Source organism: Lutra lutra, chromosome 8, assembly GCF_902655055.1.
Source record: "Lutra lutra chromosome 8, mLutLut1.2, whole genome shotgun sequence".
Taxonomy (NCBI): Eukaryota; Metazoa; Chordata; class Mammalia; order Carnivora; family Mustelidae; genus Lutra; species Lutra lutra.
In genome coordinates, this window is record NC_062285.1 from 111565837 (window position 1) to 111585146 (window position 19310).

Below are 19310 nucleotides of genomic sequence, written 5' to 3' on the forward strand. Positions count from 1 at the left end.
CAATTGAATTGGCAAAGATTGCTTTAAAGTTACAAACTTAGTAGTGAAGTGAGGGAAGTTATTGCTCTCAAGCCCTGTTGGCAAGATTGTACATTGGTACAACCCTTCTGCAGTTCAGTGAATCAAAATAGATTGATAGTAATATATGTGTGCACATTTTGCTTTGGAATAGCATTTCTATTTCTACAGTTCATGTTAAAAGAAAATGCCAAAAAAGATGCACAATCTGGAGAGGCAAAAATCTGCATAGCAGTAGCACTGCAAAAACATAGTTATGCACAAAGAATTGGAAGCATACTACATGTCCAGCAACATGGATAAAATCAAGTATATTATGACACATATATGAAATAGTATAATAGTGAGGCACTTAAAATGAATTTGAAGAAGAATATTTAATCATTTGAAAAGACAGTTTAGTTTTAAGTACAAATATTTAAAACATGATATGTAGATATAATACATTTTTAAAAATACATAATAAAGAATACTAACAGAGCATATATTAAAATATACTTAATAGTAATAGTTTCTAGATTATGGACCAAATTCCTTATTTTATTACTTATATTTTTTAACTTTTTCCACTACACACACACACACACACACAAGCATATGCACATACACACCCACATATCTTTCCTTTTAGAGAGAAGAATAAATCAAAATAAGTTGTACTTTCACTACAAAAGTTTCCCTAGGGCATTACTAGATTTAACAAGGATATTTCTATTTTATATAAGCATTAGAGCAACACTATTCTGATTTTATATAAAAATTTAATTAGCTACATTTCTGTAAATATGTTTGAGTGGTAAAATTTATAGATGTTATCACATTCCAGTGAAGTTACCTTTAAAGAGAGATTCTGAATGCTGCTATCAAATTAGTCTTAAATTCTCAGCAGACAGTCATAACATTTTTCTATAATAATCAATTTGACAAAGTGGATGAATCTTTGTTTTTAGCCACAAATAAATTCTTGGAATAAGCATAAGCTCATAAAAGGTGATAAAATCATCAAAGGATTAGAATTTACATGATTATGAAAGCAATTACATTTTCTACCTTCATGATTTATATATTTGTTCAAAAGAATTCTAAACTTTTTTATTTTTAAGAAAGCATTGAGGTAGAAATATATTATTTGCAAATATAGAATTTTCAATATTTTCTTATTTACAAGAGATTAGATTTTCAGAAGTAAGTTTTTTTCAATCTTCAAAGTCAATTGCTTTTTACTGATAAAGTTGCAAAGATGGCAGAGTTTCATGAAGAGGTCCAGTGAAGTCATAATCACATATGATAAAGTTCATTATTTTGGTTTTCCCATAGAATTTATAAATTTTCCAGTTTATTTACCAGAGTACACATATTTTTGATGCTTCATTCAATTTTGCTAATTACTCTTGCTTTGGAATTTCAAAAGAAAACAAATACTAGGTCTAATAATAATATTTCATTTATACATTTATTCGCACTATATTGACAGAAAAAATTTCAGGACATTCTGTTTACTGTGAGTGAACAGGATCAAAAATATAGGATTTGATTTCTCCTTAATAGAGGCTATCATTTAATAAAGAAGATTTTATTCTAAAAAGTATTTACTGTTAAAATTGCCATTTGATTAATGTGTGGTGTCCATTTCCTAAACAGAGAAAAAAAAAAATCAAGATTCCTAAAGGAAAGAGCAAATGATTCATGGAGCCCAAGTATCATCAGAAGTATAGTTTAGCTAGAATGATACATTGAGAGAAAACAATGAAGGGTTTTGAGTGTAAAGGTAAGGGAAATATATTTTATTCATTAGACAACAGGGACTCATTTGCAGTTTAGAGAGTGATTCTATTATTTTCTGAATCAATCCACTCCTCTGTTTTTATATGGAACTTCCTTAATTTAGGGACTTCAGTCCCTTGGCAGAGACTGAAAATCTACTTGGTTTCATTCTTGTTCACCCAAGCCTCTCCCACCATTCTCCACAGAATCGTTAAGAGTGATCTTTATGAAATGTAAATTAAATCAATTTATTTTTCTGCTTAAAATTCTAAATAGCCCTTTCCTGAATACAGAATAAAATTCACTGTCTGCATGTGGTCCTGTCTGTTCTTCTCAACTCACTTCTCACTGCCATGCCCTCTATGACTATAAAACACACCAGCTACCATAGCTTCATAAACATACCACATCAGTATTCCTTAAACAGGCTGTTTACAACACTTGAAAAGCTTTTCCACTCCACTTCCTCATTTGCCTGTTATACCCATTCTTCTTTTAAGATTTGGCTTAAACTCTATTTCTTCTGAAAAGCTTCTCTCAAATTTTCTTCTCGTTTAAGAACAATTAGCAACTCATTTACACATATTCCCACAGCACTTTCTTTACTCTTTTAAGGTAAAGGTTTTCATTTTAATTGGTTATTTACTTTTGCTTTCCTTATAAGATTGAGGATTGTTTTTAACTGTCATTGTACTCCCCAGTAATTTATGTAGTATCTAGATAGAAGATGTTCACTATATGTTGAATGAATGAATGAATGAAAAGAAAAATGATGGGATAAAATATAATTGTTGGAAGCTTTTTGTGGTAGCAGTTAATATGGAATTGATGAGACAGAGGGCTTACATAACAAAATGGTAGCCACAATGACTTAACTTTTATTTTCCTACCCTGATTTTCTTTCAAGGGACCTTTGCTCACACTGTTCTCTTGCCCAGAACATTGCCCTCATTCTTGTTGTTCAACTAACTTCAGATATTTCTTCTTAAAAGCATTCTTAAAAGCATCGAATCCTATCTTTAATATGTCTTCCAGCATTACATGTAAACACTTTAAGGTACATTGCCAATGTTGTCCAATCATAAAGTCCTGCATTCTTGAGAATCTTATTCTCTCCCAAAAGTCTTTTCTGCCTACTCATTGCACCAAAGCAAATTTCCCCTTATGTTTTCCCTTGAAAAAGCAAGGATAGGACCAAGATTGAGTAACATATATTAAGGAACAGATGACCTAAATTAAATATGTGTCACAGCACTCTGAAATCAATGTATAGGCTATACACACAAAACGTTCCATCCATTCATTCATTCATTCAGCAAATGCATATAGTAAAGGCCTTGGATGTGGCAGCCACTGTGCTATCTACCAGAAAAGTAAATAAGATACACTACATTTCTGTAAATGTATATGGCAAGTAGTTTTCAGTATCAAATGACTAACATAATCATTGAAGACCCATTGCTTAGAATTTTATTAAAACATAAGCTCTTCAAACATTAAATACAAGATTAGGTTTTTAAAGTCTTAGGATAGTATGTGGAACTAGGAATATTTCTTCCTATTCTCATTTGGTAATTAAAATTATCTTAAATAGGTCCCTATATTAACAATGAAAGCTCTGTTATCACATAATCGTAACAGAATTTTGGTAAGTTTTTAATAGATTGAAGGGACTTAAATGAGTTTTAATTTCTAACAGAAAAATACAGTCAACTGTTGCTTTTTATTATTATATTATTATATACTTATTTTATATATATATTGTATATTATATATTATTATATTATTATTATTATGAAATAATTATTATAGATTTAAGATACTGTATTTATTTGCTAATGCAGATCATTAGTTCTAATAGTCATTGTATTATTTGACCTTTATTTATTCAACTTTTTAAAGAGATCAAAATTAGAAGAACATAGATCTAAAGTACTACTAAATGGGGGAGAAGCTAAGATGGCAAACTATGAGGAGGACCATAGACTTGCCTCTTCACTTGAACACAGCTAGGAAAATATCAAATCATTCTGAATATCCAAGAAATCTACCTGAGGAGTGACAGAAAAAACTGCACAATCTAGAGCAAGAGAAGGGACCACATAGCAGAAGGTAGGAGTTGCAGAGATGTGGTTTGGGGGAGAAACAGATCACGGGTGCTGTGGAGGTGGGGGAGCCCTGGTCACAGAGAAAGATGAGAAAGAAGGAGAGGAGTGCACAGGTGATCACACAAGGAGAACACTTCCTCAATGCCATTGACTAGGAAAACGAGGGAGGCTGATTTTTATGAATTTTTGAGACCAGTGGGGCTTAAAGACTTGAGTTTTAGAAGTTTGTGGTATGGCTGGTATTGAGCCATGAGGGCTCTGCAGTGCTTTTGTGGAGAAGGCAGGCAATTAACCCAGGAGCAGATGGCATGATCTGAGGATCACATAAGATGCACTAGGAGAGACTGCTCTTCTTGGAGTGTATCTGAAAGAGGTGGCATTGCCTCTGTGGACAAAAGGGCAGGCAGGTGGCATTTCTCTCCCCTGTTCCCCAGCACGGGGACAGAGACACCTGCTGATGGAAGCTAACCCAGATACTGGCTGTTTAGGGTGCTTTCTCCAAATTCCACTTCCTTTGTGTGTGTGTGTGTGTGTGTGTGTGTGTGTGCACGTGTAACTGCCCTTCTGGGTCAACCTGAATCAATCCCAGTGCAGCCAGACCCTCCCCTAGAAGACCAGCACAGGTATACACCACACCAGGTCCCTAAAGTTTGGAATTTTAAAACTCAGCTGAACTGGTAGGGATAGAACCCAAAATGCAATGCACTGCTATAAGCAGGCAAACAACCCAAAGAGTGTGAAAGCAGCAATCTGGAAAATGCCTGGGATGTAGGAGGGGAAATTTCTTGTGCTTCTGGGAGGCTTTCTCTGACAGCAGCAACTATGAGCTTCCTTCTCTAAGGACAAAGAATCTGGCTGGCACCATTGCCCTCCCCTCTCTCTCAAAATAAACCAACCAACTTCAGTAAATAACACAGTGCAAACACTGGCTGCCTAATCTGTTTACACCAAGTCCCACCAACCTGTGTTCTGATGGTACCACTTTTCTCAGACAAGCATGTGTAAGAACCAGCTCAGCAGGCCCCTCCTCCAGAAGCACAGCACAACCTCTACCCCCACCCCTGCCATGTACCATGCCTACTGACCATAGAGTTATGCAAAACTTTAGTTCTAGTGGAAATAGCATCAGTCTTTCAACAAGCAGAGCAGAGTATACCTTGTTAAACTCAACACACTCTGGCCAAGGTCCAAACACTCCCCACTGCAGGCAAGATAAATCCCTGCAGAGGACTGACCTAAGGGATAGAGTGGCCATAGCACAGCAGCAGAGTGCAACCAGCATACACCAGAGAAATTTTCTGAAGCACCAGGCCCTGGACATTATATGACCTTTTCTTCATAAAGTCATTACTCTCAGGAACAGGAAACATAAAAGACTTTCCCAGAGAAGAAGACAAAGACCTAGCCAAAATGCCAAGATTCAGGAATTCAACCCAAAAGAAAGAACATGAAAAGGCCACAGACAGGGATCTAGTTGAAACAGATATAAGTAATATGCTTGTTCTTGACTTAACAGCAACAATTAAGGATACAACTTGGGCTTAAGAAAAGCATAAAAGACATCAAGGATACTATTATCACAGAAATAAAACAGTTTTAAAATCAATCAGGCCGAAATGAAAAATGTAATAACCAAGATCCAAAACTGACTGGATATAATGACCACCAGGGTGATAGAATCAGAGGAATCAATAAGTGATATGGAAGATACAATTATGGGAAATAATGAAGCTGAATAAAAGAGGGAAAGAAAAGTCTTGGATCACAAGAGTAGACTTTGGGAACTCAGTGTCTCCACTAAACAGAATAACATTTGTATCATAGGAGTCCCAGAAAAACAAAAAAGAGAGAATTACAGATGAAAACTTCCCTAATCTGGGGAAGGAAACAGACATCCAGATCCATGAGGCATAGAGATCTTCCATCAAAATCAACAAATACAGGCTAACACCAAGGTAGATTGTAGTAAATTTGCAAAATACTGTGATAAAGAAAAAATCCTAAAAGTAGCAAGATGAAAGGAGTCCCTAATTTGCAAGGGAAGAAAAATAAGGTTAGCAGCAGACTTCTCAGAAACTTAACAGGACAGAAGAAAGTGGCATGATATATTCAAATTGCTGAATGGGAAAACTCTCCAGCCAAGAATACTGTATTCAGCAAGGCTACATTTAGAATAAAAGAAGCGATAGTTTCCCAGACAAACAAAAACTAAAGGAGCTTGTGACCACTGAACCAGCCCTGCAAAAAATGTTAAAGACAACTCTTTTAGTGGGAAAGAAAATCCAAAAGTGACAAAAAGTGACAAAAACTAGAAAGGAACAGAAGAAATCTCCAGGAACAATGACTTAACAAGTAATACAATGGCATTAAATTCATATCTATCAATAATCACTCTGAATGTAAATGATCCAAATGCCCCAATCAAAAGATTCAGGATGTCAGAATGGATAAACAAACACATAAACAAAGACCCATCTATATGCTGACCACAACAGACTCATTTCAGACCTAAAGACACCTGCAGATTTAAAGTGAGGGGCTGGAGAAACATTTTTCATGCTAATGGATGTTAAAAGAAAGCTGGAGTAGCCATACTTATATCAAACAGAGTTTTTTAAAGATTGTATTTATTTACTTGAGAGAGAATGAAAGTGAGAGAGAGAGCATGAGAGGGGAGAGGGTCAGAGGGAGAAGCAGACTCCCCGCTGAGCAGGCAGCCCAATGTGGGACTCAATCCTGGGACTCCAGGATCATGACCTGAGCTGAAGGCAGTTGCTTAACCAATCTAGCCACTCAGGCACCCCCAGACAAATAGATTTTAAACCAAAGAGATGAAGGGGACTGTATCATAACAAAGGGAATTATCCAACAAGAAAATCTAATAATTGTAAATATGTATGCCCTCAATGTAGGATTGATCAAATATATAAAGGAATTAAAGACAAACAAAAAAGGAACTCATTGATAATAATACAAGAATAGTAGGAAACTTTAATATCCCATTTACATCAATGGACAGATATCTAAGAAGAAAACCAACAAAGAAACAATGGCTTTGAGTGACATACTGGACCAGATGGACTTAGATCTATTTTATCCTAAACATTTTTAGGTTTAGAACATTTTATCCTAAACCAGCAGAATACACATTCTTTTTGAGTGCATCTGGATCATTCTCCAGAATAGATCACATACTGGGTCACAAATCAGGCCTCAACAAGTATAAAAAGGATCAAGATTATACTGTGCATATTTTCTGACCACAGACTATGAAAATGGAAGTGAACCACAGAAAAAATTTATTAAGATTCTGAATACATGGAGGTTAAAGAACATGCTACTAAAGAATGAAGGTGTTAATGAGGAAATTAAAGAAGAAATCTTTTTAAAAAAATACATGGAAAATGAAAACAGAATAGTCCAAAATCTTTGGGATGCAGCAAAGGCTATTATAAGGGGGAAGTATATGCAGGCCTACCTTAAGAAGCAAGAAAATTGTCAAAAATGCAACCCAACCTTACACCTAAAGGAGCTAGAAAAAGAACAGCAAATGAAGCCTAAAGCCAGCAAATGAAGCCTAAAGCCAGCAGAAGAAGGAAAGTAATAAAGCTTAGAGCACAAATAAATGATATAGAAACAAACAAACAAAAAAGCCAGTAGAACAGATCAATGAACTGGGAGCTGGTTCTTTTAAAAAACTATTGAAATTGATAAACCCTTAACTAGACTCATTAAGGAGGGGGAAAAAAAAAGAGAGAGAGAGAGAAAGGACCCAAGTAAATAAAATCATAAATGAGAGAGAAGAGATACTGAACAACATCACAGAAATATAAACAATTAAAAGACAATGTTATGAAAAATTATATGCCAAAAAATTGGGCAGTCTGGAAGAAATGGATAATTCCCTAGAAACATATAGAGTACCAAAACTTACACAGGAAGAAATAAAAACTTGAACAGACTGATAACCAGCAAAGAAATAAAATCAATAATCAAAAATCTACCAAAAAATAGAAGTCTGGGGCCAGATGGCTTCCCAGGAGAATTCTACTTAACATCTTTTTTTTTTCTTAATTTTTTAAACTTTTAAATTTATTTTGTCAGGGACAGAGGCAGAAGAAGAATCTTTAGGTTCCATACCGAGTGTGGAGCCTGATTGGGCTCATTCTCATGACCCGGAGATCATAACCTGCACTGAAACCAAGAGTCAGATGCTTAACTGACTGAGCCACTCAGATGCCCCTATACCTAATGCTTAAAGAAGAGTTAGTACCTATTCTTCTCAAGCTATTCCAATAAATAGAAATGGAAGGAAAACTTTCCAACTCATTCTGCAACACCAGCATTTTGTGATTCCAAAATTAGACAAAAACTCCACTAGAAAAGAGAACTAAAGGCAAATATCCCTGATAAACCTGGACAGGAAAATTCTCAATAAAATAGTAGCAAACTGAATCCAAGAGTACGTTAAAAGAGTCATTAACCGTGATCAAGTGGGATTTATTCCAGGGCTGCAAGGGTGGTTCAATATTCACAAATCATTCAGTGATACACCACATTAATAAAAGAATGGATAAGAGCTATATGATTCTCTCAATAGATGCAGGAAAAGTACTGGACAAAGTACAACATCCCATTCATGATAAACACCCTCAACAAAGTTGGATAGAAGGAATATATGCCAGCATCATAAAGGTAATACATGAAAGAGCCCACAGCTAATATATTCCTCAATGGTGAAGAACTGAAAATTATTTCTTTATGGTCAGGAACAAGACAGGCATATCCACTCTCATCATTGTTATTTAACATAGAACTGGAAGTCTGATGCCTCCAAAATAAAAGGAATCCAAATCATTAAGGAAGAAGTCAAACTTAAATTATTTGCAGATGATATGATATTCTATATAGAAAGCCCAAAAGACCCCTCAAAAATTGCTAGAACTAGCTTTGCGCAGTGGCAGTATCGTAGCCAATGAGGTTTATCCGAGGCGTGATTATTGCTAATTGAAAAATTGCTAGAACTGATAAAAGCATTCCGTAAAATCATAGGATACAAAATCAACATATAAAAATCTGTTGCATTTCTATATATCAATAATGAAGCAGCAGAAAGAGAAAATCAAGGAGTCAATCACATTTACAATTGCACCAAAAACCATAAAATACCTAGAAATAAACCTAACCCAAGAGGTAAAAGATCTGTACTCTGAAAACTACAAAACACTGATGAAAGAAATTGAAGATGACACAAAGAAATGGAAAAACATTTCATGTTCATGGGTTAGAAGAACCAATACTGTAAAATGTATATAGTATGCAAAGCAATTTACACAATTAATACAATCTCTATCTAAATACAACCAGCATTTTCCACAGAGCTAGAACAAATAATCCTAAAACTTGTATGGAATGACAAAAGACCGAGAATAGCCAAAGCAATCTTGAAAAAGTAAAGCAAACCTGGAGGTATCACAATTCTGGACTTCAAGTTAAATTACAAAGATGCAGTGATCAGGATAATATGGTATTGGCACAAAAACGGACACATAGATCAATGGAAATCCCAGATATAGAAACCCAGAAATGGACCCACATTATATGGTTAATTAATCTTCTACAAAGCAAGAAAGACTTTCTAATATGAAAAAGACTATCTCAAAAAAAAAAAAAAAAAAAAAGAAAAAGACTATCTCTTCAACAAATGGTGTTGGACAGAAACATGCAAAATGATGAAACAGGACCACTTTCTTATACCATAGACATAAATTCAAAATGGATGAAAAGCCTAAATGCAAGACTTGTAACCATCAAAATCCCAGAACACAGACAGTAACCACTTTGACATCAGCTGTAGCAACTTCTTAATAAATGTCTCCTGAGGAAGGAAACAAAAGAAAAAATAAACTATTGGGATTTCATTAAGATAAAAAGCTTCTGCACAATGAAGAAAACAACCAGGAAAACTTAACTTTTAGAATGGGAGAAGATATTTACAAATGATATATCTGATAAAGGATTAGTATCTAAATTATATAAGGAATTTATCAAATCAACACCCAAAAAATGGATAATCCAGTTACAAAATGGGCAGAAAACATGAACTTACATTTTTCCAAAGAAGACATACAGATAGCAAATATACTTGTAAAGATGCTCAATATAACTCATTATCAGAGAAACACAAATAAAAAATTCAATGAGATATTATCTCACACCAGTTAGAACGGCTAAAATCAACAGCACAGGGAATAATAGGTATTGTGGAGGATGCAGAGAAAGGGAAACCCTCTTACACTATTAGTGGGAATGCAAAAATGGTGCAGCCACTCTGGAAAACAACATGGAGCTTTCCTTAGAAACTTGAAAATAGAACTACCTAACAATTTAGCATCTGTACTACTAAGTATTTATCCAGAGGATACAAAAGTATTGACTTGAAGGGATACATGCACCCCGATCTTCATAGTAGCATTACCTACAATAGCCAAATTATGAAAGAGCCATCCAGTGCTGAATGGATAAAGAAAGTGGGCCATATACATATAATGGAATATTAGTCAGCCAGAAAAAAAGAATGACATCGTGTCCTGAGCAATGATGTGGATGGAGGTAAAGAGTATTACAGTAAGTAAAATAAATCAGTCTGAGACTGACAAATGCCATATGCTTTCACTCCTATGTGAAATTTATGATAAAAATAGATTGACATATAAAAAATAGAGGCAAATCAAGACACACACTCAACTATAGAGAACAAACTGATGGTTACTGGAAGGTAGTTTGGGAGGGGAATGGCTTAAGTGGGTGGTGGGTTAAGGAGGGCATTAGTAATGATAAGCACTGTGTGTTGTATGTAAGTGTTGAATCACTAAATTCTACACCTAAAACTAATGTTACACTGTATGTTAGTCAACTAGAATTTAAATAAAAACTTGAAAAAATAATAAATAAATATATATTTGAATGTATTTACTACTTAGATTCCTTTTTTTAATCCTAGGCACAGAAATCAATAGGTTGTTTCCTAATCCCACATGAATTTAAGTGTGGCTACATAACTGAGTTTTGGAAAGTGAGTAAAAATTACGTGACCCACTTTCATGAGTCCTTGAAAACTTCCCAATGGTTCCCTCCTCTGGCTGGATGCATCTGACAAGGAGACTTATGGAATGGTGAAGGCAAAAGTGGGAAGGAGCCTGTGTCCTGAGTGGCTCTTCTGCTAACTACAGAACATGAACAAGAAGAAAATTTTGATTGGCTTGATCTTTCAGATAGTCAAGCCCAATTGTTATGCGAATTTTCCTACCTAATGCATAGATCTAGCCTAGTAAGTATCTTATAGATGCCATTCAATAAACCATTGCATATAATAAAAAATAATTAGACTAATCACTGGCATTCTATCTGAAAAAAACAAATGAACTCTGGTGGGGGAAAATACTGAGATTCATTTTCTCATTTTTTTTTTTTTTTTTAGAGAAAGGTACTTGATAGAGAAGTATGAGTGTCAATCCCTAAAATTAAGTGGCAATAAATCTAACAAGAATGTTTTAGGTTTAAAAAAAATACCTCTGAAAGTGTGATACATTTGTTTTTGTTTTTCATGTTCTGTTTTCAGGTTTGAATAATTGTTAATAAAACCTGATTGCATAGAAAATCAGGAAATAAATATTTGGAAATACATGAAGTTCTATTTAAAGACTAAGATTGATTATGGAAAAACATGTCTTTAGCTAAATGGTTCAGTGTAATTGAGGTCACCATTTAGTCATTTAAAAACTTTCATCATTCAAGGCTTTTAAATATTTTATGAATCATGTAATTAGAGTATTTGTGTAAGCACTGTAGTTCATGGTAGGAAATGTACCTGCCACCATATGAGTCTCTTATGAAATCACAGTGATGAAACTTTTAAAATACCCTTAGCAGCCAGATCTAATTTGAGAGTAGATATCAGTAGGTTTATTCTCAAAAGGAAAAAAATAATCAAACTTTATCTCTTCCATTTGCAGCCTCAAATCAAAGGTGAAGAGGCATTAAAAATTTAAACACATATTACACAGCTTTTTCAATATCAGGCATTATCAAAATTCAAATATTTCTAATAAATAGAGATGGTGATAATTGCTGAGGATTTAGTTGATTACAATTATTTTGAATTCAAAATGTGCACTTCCTTATAATTGATTTTAAATTACTTAATTTCTTCCTGCATTATTGATGTCATTAGCAAAACCAAGTTGCTACTAAGAAAATCCAAAGAAGTAAGCATTGATAAATTAGCCTCTTAGGAGTATATACCTACAGACCATGTCATTTCAAAATTAATGCGACATTTTTGATGCTTTGGGTAGGAAAGGAGAAGCTGAATACAAAAATTGCCTTTATCAATGTTTTACACCAAAGTAACTGAATCATGTTTAAAAGAAGGAAGTGGTTACTTTTATTATTTTCATTGATAGAGTGGTTTATCGTATTTAGTACTAGTGCATAAAAAATCTAATCAAATCTGTCCTTGTAAGAAATGGACTCTGATTTCCTGCTATCAACCATATGGAATACTTTCATTTCTAGATAGTAACATTAGAAGCCATAAGACATATGAAAGTTTTAGGATACTCCCAGAGTAAGCTGGGACCATCCTCTTAACACAAGACAACTTCATAAAGCTTCCAGAATGCACATGACTCAAGTCATTATATTTTTTCTGTAAAAGTGCATGCTCTCTTCACAAAGTATCTTTTCATGAAGTTTAACCTAATTGTGGCCCATTATTTCTAATCAGCATGGTGATGCTCATTTTTCACCTTCATCTTCTTCAGTTCCATAAAAATTCTCTACCTCAGAAAATGGGCCCTCTCAACAACACCAGGTTTTTAAAATTTTTTTTCTCATTAAATTCCCTACAAAGTAAGTATCAAATCCTTTTCTATTTTTGAATAATCTTTAATCCAACCTCTTCTTATGAACATTTTATTCATCATTACAATAGATTCCCCCCTCCCACATTTTATTTATAAGAATCCATTCCTTTTTCTTAGTATACCACCATAACCTTCTTTGGGACATGTCTTTCCACTTATTCCTATTATATACATACTGGTTGAGACTAATAACCATCCTTGACGATGGTGATTGTTTCAGGATGGGCAGTCAGTCTAATCGTGTGTGTGTGTGTGTGTGTGTGTAGGTATTTCAACATAGGAAATAAAGAAATTTAAACTGCAATAGACATACCACCCCTATGGTGGGAGAATCTATCTCACACTGAGCCTAGGTGAGAACAAAATAACCTATCTTGTTCTTAAGGCAAAAATACAGGGAGCCATCATTCTCAATTCTCTCCTACCCAAACCCCACCTTTAATGTCTTGGATAATACTGTCAGACTTATTTAGAAAAATACAACAAACTAACCATTTGTCACCATCCTACCCAAATAACCAATCAATACTACCTTTGTATTTTTGTCTAGATTAGTATAACAGTCTCCTAATACTTCTCATTTTTCTACTCCTAGCATAATACATTTTCACAAAGTAGCCAGAAATCAGAATTTCTGTTTCAACTATGATGTAGTAGCTTAGCTTAAATAACCTTCTCCAAGATCTTTGCAAATGGCATATGCAATAAAGGGTTAAATCTAAAATTTATAAAAAATTTATAAAACTCAACACTCCAAAAATGAATAATTCAATTAAAAAGGGGCAGGAGATATGAATAGAGATTTTTCCAAAGAAGACATCCAGATGGCCAACAGATACATGAAAGATGTTCAATATCACAAATCAAAACTACAATGAGATATCACCTCATACCTGTCAGCATGGCTAAAGTCGACAACACAAGAAAAAACAGGTGTTGGCGATGCTATGGAAAATGGAGGACCCTCTTATACTGTTGTGGGAATGCAAACTGGTGCAGCCACTCTGGAAAACAGAATGGAGTTTCCTCAGACAATTAAAAATAGAACTACACAACAATCTAGCATCTGCACTACTACTAGGTATTTATTTAAAGAATACAAAAATAACAATTGAAAGGGATACATGCACCTCAAGATTTATAGCACTATTATCTTCAATAGGCAAATCATGGAACTAGCCCGAATGTCCATTGATTGATGAATGGATAAAGAAGACATGAATATGAATACATGCATATATTTATATATTAAATGTTGCATATTTATATATTATATATACTTATATATATAAAGAGAGAATGGAATATTATTTAGCTAAAAAATGAAATCTTGCCATTTGCAATGACATGGGTGAAGCTAAAGAGCATTATGCTAAGTGAAATATGTCAGAGAAAGACAGATAACGTATGATTTCACTCATATGTGGAATTTAAGAGGCAAAACAAATGAGCAGGGGCACCTGGGTGGCTCAGTTGGTTGAGTGTCTGCCTTTGGCTCAGGTCATGATCCCCAGGTCCTGGGATCAAGTCCTGCATTGAGCTCCCTGCTCAATGGGGAGTCAGCTTCTCCTTCTCTCATTCCCCTTGCTTATGCTCTTTCTCTCTCTCTCTCTGTCAAATAACTAAATAAAATAGAATAAAAGATCCTAAAAGATGAGTAAAGGAGAAAAAATAAGAAAGAGAGATAACCCAAGGAGCACACTCAACTATAGAGAACAAACTGATGGTTACCACAAGGGAGGTAGGTGAAGGGTGGGTGAAATAAGTGACGGGGATTAAGGAGGGCACTGTGATGAGCACAAGGTGATGTATGGAAATGCCCAATCACTATATTGTACACCTGAAACTAATATTATACTGTATGTTAACTAACTGGAATTTAAATAAAAACTTTAAGAAAAGCCCTCTCCCATGAACAAATAGAGAAGTGAGATAATAATACTTTTAAATTGGTTTGAATGCGCCAAAGCAAATCTTCATCCAGGAATGAAGATTCCAGGATCACGGGAAGAAGAGAAATACACAGAAGTGAGTGGGGCACTTTCTTCTTTCTCCTTCTAGGACTTGCCAATTTCTCTGAGGGCGGGTCTAGAGACCAAATAAAAAGCATTCTGTTTTTTACCAACGTATCAAAACTTGCAGAGTGTATCTAAAGTTTGGAGGCAAATTTACAGCCTTAAGTGTGTGTGTGTGTGTGTGTGTGTGTGTGTGTGTATACATGCCTTCCAAGAATGACAAAATAAATTAAAAACAAAAACGTAGAAGCAAGGCAATAATGAAGATCTTATTGGATTTATTTATATAATTAATAAATTCCTAGCAAGATGGAGCAAAGAGAAAGAGAACAGATCCTCAAAATCAGTAATGAAGAGAGCATGTAAATAAATATCCTACAGCATAAATGGATGGGATTATTTAAAAAGCCAATAATTTAAATTTTATATGAAATGGAAAAGTCATTTAAAAAAACATAATAAAACTGGCACAAGAATATGAAGATATCATTAGACCTTTATATATTTAAATATATACATTTAAATTAAAATCATTCCACAATGTAAACTCCAAGTCTAAGTTACTTTACAGTTTATCTTCTCAAACATTTGAGGAAGAAATAACCCATCAATTTCATGTAAACACTTCAAGATATGAAGAAGATAGGATAAGCAGTTTATTTCTTTTAATGATACTAATATAAACTATTTATTAAAAACAGTACAGTCATTACAAGAAATGAAAATCTTAGGCCAATATCTTGCATGTATATAAACATAAAAACCTCAAACAAATATTAACAAATTGCACAGAACCAAATATAAAACCAATAATAGGTCATACTCAAACTGGGTTTTATTCCTGGAATTCAAATTTAGTTTATCCTCTGAAAAATCAGTCATGGTAATACATCACGTTGAAAGAATAAAAGAGAAACACAATGGAATAATTATAATACATGAAGAAAAGTCTGTTGATAAAATTCAAATCTCTGTTACAACAAAATGCTTTTAAAAAAAACCTGAACAGATTAGAAACAGAAGGTACTTCTTAACATAGAAAAGTCTATTTAGAAACAAAAACTTTCGGCAAACATCATATTTCATGTGAACTACTCAATACTTTCCCTGTAACATCAGGAAAGAGACAATGATGTTTAAGTTGAGAGACAATTCTCCATAGAGCTTTTCAAGACTACTTTGTGATGGGTATTTGTATTGTAAATTACGTTGAAGAGAGTTCTATAACAGGTATAGCTTTCACCAGATTTATGGAAAAGCATCAGTACAGTGGAAAAGTACAGTGGAAAGAATCATGTCTTCAATAATAGAGCTTCTTTAACTGTGTATTTACATGGAAAACAAATCTTGATCTCTACATCATCCTACATACAAACATAAATCCCAGGTATATGGTGTGTGAAAGTTTTTTAAAAAGAAAGAGAAAAATTCTAGAATATAACAGGAAAATATCTTCATGACATTGGGATTAGTGGAAAGCCATAATTAGAAACTAAAATACAGTAAGTCTGACGATTCACAGACCTGTACCCTTGAGGCTAATAATACATCATATGTTAATTTTAAAAAATTTAAAAAATAAATTTAAAAAATAGAGAAAAAAAGAAATTAAAATACAATAATTATATAGGAAAAGACTGACAAATTGGAGATCATTAAAATTAAGATTGATCAAAGACACCATTAAAAGATTGAAAATCCACAGAAGGTATCCTTTAATTTAGGAATGGATACACAAACTGTTTATCATTTGATGAATATGGAATATTATTGGGATGAAATATTATTCATCAATAAAAGGAAATGACCTACTAAGCCACAGACTAAGAGGAATCTTAAATGCAGATTGCTAAGTGAACAAAGCCAGTATGGAAAGGCTACACAGTGTCTGATTTCAACTATATGACCTCCTAGGAAAGGCCAAACTATGGAGACAATAAAATACCAGGGGTTGCCAAGAGCTTGGGAAATGAAATAACCAATAGGTGGAACACAGGGGATTTTTAGGGCACTGAAACTATTCAGTATGAAATTATAACGATGGATTCATGACATGCTGCATTTGACAAAATCCATAGAACTGTACAACAGAGTGAACCCTAATGTAAACTATGAACACTAATTAATAGTGTATCAATATTAATCAGTTATGACAAATATAGAACACAAATACACATATTAGTCAATAGGAAAAACTGCATTTAGTGCAGGGATAGGTATAATGGGAATTTTATTCTGCTCAATTTTATTTGCTCAATTTTCCAGTAGACATAAAACTGTTCTAAAAAAATGAGGTTTATTATAAAAAATCCACAGAGGGGGAGGAGATATTTCCAATGTATATATTCAACAAAGTACTCATATCTAAAAAGCTCCTAATTAGTAAAAAAATATAAATAATTCAAAAGAGGGAAGAAATGTGAAAATGTACTTCAAATCTAGACTACCCAAATGACCAATAAAAATGAAAAAGTTGGGGCACCTGGGTGGCTCAGTGGGTTAAGCCACTGCCTTCGGCTCAGGTCATGATCTCAGGGTCCTGGGATCAAGCCCCGCATCGGGCTCTCTGCTCGGCAGGGAGCCTGCTTCCTCCTCTCTCTCTGACTGCCTCTCTGCCTGCTTGTGATCTCTCTCTATCAAATAAATAAATAAAATCTTTAAAAAAAAATGAAAAAGTTGCTCATATTCATTAGCTATATGGTCAATCAAATTTAAGTCACAAAGAAATATCACTATTTTCAGAATTGCTAAAATTAAAAATAACACCTAGCCAGGATATAGAATAATTGTCACTCTTCCCAAAAGAGTGGGAATATTCTTTCCATGAACACACCCACACACTGTTCCCTTGTTCCTTTCAATCTTTATTTACATATTATCAACTCATAGTGGACTTTCTTAACAATCCTATTTTAAAAGTCCCCCATTCTCAATTTATATCTCCTCATTTATTTCATAGATCTTACTACTTCTTGTCATATTTTATATGACTTTGTTCACTGTTCTCTCCCAGCTTCCTGAACAATAAATAGTGTGTGGTCTGGCTTTCAATAAATAAAAGTTGAATGAATAAATGAATGAATGAATGAGTCAGTCAACTGATGAATGAAGGTAGCTTGAATTTTCTGACACTTTAAAACTATGTGTTGGTAAAATGAGTGATTAGTGGTGCCTAGGTGGCTCCGTTGAGCATCAAACTCTTAGTTTTGGGCTCAGGTCATGGCCTCAGGGTCTTGAGATAAAGTCCTGTGTGAGTGCAGAGCCTGCTTAAAAGAGTCTCTTTCTCCCTCCCTCCCTCCTTCCCTCGCCCCCTCTCCCCACTCCCACTGTGTCTCTCTCATAAATCAATCAATCAATCAATCAATCAATCTTTAAAAGAAGTAATATAATAATAAAAAATAAAATAATGATGACAATAATAGTGATAATAGCTGACACATGTAGTGCTTACTGTAACATATATATGTCACACACTAATTTAATCCTCAAAATAATCCTGAAAAAGATACAAATACTTTCTTGTTTTAGCAATAAAAGTTAAACTGAGGTCTAAGGACAGTGGACTTTTTTCACAAGGCTTATAAGTGGGGAAGCCTGTATAAAAATACAATCTAAGTTCAGAGTACAATCCTTTAATTATTAGGATACATCACTTTTCTCTACAGTATGGGGTGTTAATAGAAGGATAATACATACACAGAGGAATAGTCTAATTTTATTAATTAAAGGACATCATGTCTTATCTGTATATAAATACACGGAAGAGTGGACAAAAAGCAATTCAATGTATGCCCCAATTAGCTTTCTAGTCCTCACTATGGGTTAAGCATCTATCACTGATAATGCTTGAATGGGAACGGAGTTTGTGTCAAATTCTTAGAGAAATGAATTCTGGGTCCTTAAAGAATATTAATTGCCCATGGCTACTCACAATTGTTTAGAGAAACAAAATTCTGGCTAGATGTTTGCCTTCTGGCTCAATGCGTGCAAATACAAATCATAATAAATTATGTAAGATAGTTTGTACATACTAGAGCTTTCACACCATTACCTTTTGTCAGTGCATGCAATGGTAAATAAAGCCCCAACGCATTACCAAGAAAACTACATACACCAGGTTGAATTTAACATCCAATGTCCAAAGGTGATTAGGAAATGTTAAGTAACACCAGATCTCAGGTCTACCCGAAATTCCGTTCTTATATAAACCAGAGCTAGTACAGTGCCATCTTTCCAGAAACACCACTTTTCTTTAACTGAAAAATAACTTTTATTTTATTTTATTTTATTTTCCACAGGATATCTGTAACAGCAGTCACAGAACACAAAATAAGGGATGTTAAGTGAAGAAACATACCTCGTAAGTTTTGTAGCTATTACATTTTTAATAATGTTAAGGAAGATCAGTAAAGGTCTTTGCCCTAACTATAACATAGGTTCATCTGTATGTACTAGAGATAATCTTGAATTATGCAGGG

At 34.1% G+C, this 19310-nt stretch overlaps 1 protein-coding gene and 1 pseudogene across 1 annotated transcript in view; one reads left to right on the forward strand and one right to left on the reverse strand.

Annotated features, from left to right (window-relative positions):
* MGAT4C (MGAT4 family member C) overlaps positions 1 to 19310 on the reverse strand; it is a 746802-nt gene that overhangs the window by 471669 nt on the left and 255823 nt on the right. The gene's annotated exons all lie outside the window — the stretch shown is intronic.
* LOC125108022 (uncharacterized) lies at positions 8837 to 9003 on the forward strand (annotated as a pseudogene).